Raw genomic sequence first — 2249 nt, 5'->3', positions numbered from 1 at the left:
TGAACGTAAGTAGTTTCAGGATCACTTCTTGATCATTTCTAGCTTCGCGACCGTTGTGTTGCTTCTCTTATCGCTCTCTTTTGCGTATGTTAGCCACCATATGCTTAGTGCTTGCTGCAGCTCCACCTCATTGCCCCATCTTTTCCTATAAGCTTAAATAGTCTTGATCTCGCGGGTGTGAGATTGCTGAGTCCTCGTGACTCACAGATTTCTACCAACAGTTGCAGGTGCCGACGATACCAGTGCAGGTGACGCAACCGAGCTCAAGTGGGAGTTCGACGAGGAACGTGGTCGTTACTATGTTTCGTTTCCTGGTGATCAGTAGTGGAGCCCAGTTGGGACGATCGGGGATCTAGCATTTAGGGTTATCTTATTTTCATTTGGATTTGACCGTAGTCGGTCTATGTGTGAATTTTGGATGATGTATGAATTAATTTATGTATTGAGTGAAGTGGCGATTGTAAGCCAACTCTCGTTATCCCATTCTTGTTCATTACATGGGATTGTGTGAAGATGACCCTTCTTGCGACAATACCTACAATGCGGTTATGCCTCTAAGTCGTGCCTCGACACGTGGGAGATATAGCCGCATCGTGGGCGTTACACTAGTGTTGCATTCTGATATCACCCGAAAGAATCCCTTCTTCAAACCTTTCTATCTTTAGTGTACAATAACTAGTGGTCAATGAATTATGTAGGTCACAAGTCGTGAAATCTCAATATTCATGTAGAAAAGTATGAATATTGCATACCATTTTATATATCTACTCAAACCAAAGACACGGTAAGCTAGCTTAGCATGAACCTTTTGGCACCATGGTCTTTGCAATGTGTACGTGTGGCAACAACTTGATTGTATGATCTCCTTCACGCACAAGTTTGCTTTTTAAAATGGTTTTGTCGATTTGCATAATCCACATTTCATATATAAATTGTGAACAACCAAAAGGATTTGTTGATCCCTCCTTTCCTAAGCATGCATGTGCCCTCCCCCCACGTGCGTCAAAAATTGTAGTATTTTTTTAGTGTCCAAGCATCATTCGTTATTCCCTAATAATGAAAAAACACGAGGGCCCGTTATGCTCTTCCATTAATATGGGCCACATCAAGAGATATCCAGCCTGCTACTGGCGGCCCATCGCGCACGCCCGATGGCATCTGAGTTTGGCTGGACAGCACCGTGGGCAAAACAAACGCTCGTTCGTTTAGTCCCACATCGGCCAGCCGGGGAGAGTCAGACCAATTTATAAGCCTGAGCGCGGCAGCTAGAATCGTCCCTTCGCGGACATCCGATAAAATTGGAACGATACAGAGAAGATTAGCATGGCCCCTGCACAAGGATGACACGCACAAATCGCGAAATGGTCCAATTTTTTTGAGATTTTCCGCGCAAGTCCCTGGAGCCTTCTTTCTTGCACTTGTGTGTGCTGCTATTCTTATAGAAAGGCCATTTAGTTTCCCTTCTCTATGAGAGAGGCCCTCAATACTGCCTTTTAAATTTAGAATTACACTATGGACCTTTTTGCACTATGGACCTTTGTGCAGCAATTGTAGTGCCCTTGGGCATGCATTTCTTTCCTCCAACGTGTTGTGCTGCCGAAATTTCTACCAAGGATTGCCATGACTTGTCAAAATTTTGGTCTTATTTGTAACGAAATCAAAGATTCCGGGTGTTTTCTGCAAAATCTTTGGCCTTGCTTGTAACAAAACAAAACATTCAAGGTGTTGACTATGAGATAGGCTGGGATGTCTCACTCTTCTTACTTTAGCAGTATGGTACTAAACTTTCTACACTTCCCAGTCGATTGTGCGGTTAGCGAAAGCGTCACATAATAGTATGTGGTAAGTTTTGATGCGATAAAAGGGCAAAAATTGACTCTGCAAAGCCATGTATGCACTATTCCTATCTACATCAAAAGAAGCACAAAGATTTGTATCTTTAAAGCTGTAAAATAAAGCTGACATTTCATGATTACTTAGTGATAGACGATGAATTTGTATCTTCTTCAAACCTTTCTATCTTTCCTAAACGTGCATGTGCCCTCTATAAATCTCTATGTTCTTTAAAACAAGCGACACACATCTAGCTAGTTCACTCCTTTTGCCGCCTTTGTCTGTGCCATTGGTTTCACCGAGTGCCTGTTTCAATGACTCTCTTTTCATCCTCTCTTCCAACCACATTGTTGCCTATCTTCTACTAGATTTACGTAGAGAATTATCTCCCGACTATCCTTAATTGTTACTAACCA

General features: G+C 42.5%; 1 non-coding gene across 1 annotated transcript; it reads left to right on the top strand.

Annotated features, from left to right (window-relative positions):
• The first annotated feature begins 1273 nt into the window (after positions 1–1273).
• LOC123126862 (U6 spliceosomal RNA) lies at positions 1274–1376 on the top strand. The gene has a single exon (XR_006462072.1). It is a non-coding gene; the product is annotated as a U6 spliceosomal RNA (small nuclear RNA).
• The last annotated feature ends 873 nt before the right edge of the window (positions 1377–2249 follow it).

This window comes from Triticum aestivum, chromosome 5D (assembly GCF_018294505.1).
Source record: "Triticum aestivum cultivar Chinese Spring chromosome 5D, IWGSC CS RefSeq v2.1, whole genome shotgun sequence".
Classification (NCBI taxonomy): Eukaryota; Viridiplantae; Streptophyta; class Magnoliopsida; order Poales; family Poaceae; genus Triticum; species Triticum aestivum.
This window is presented reverse-complemented; position numbering and strand designations above follow the sequence as displayed.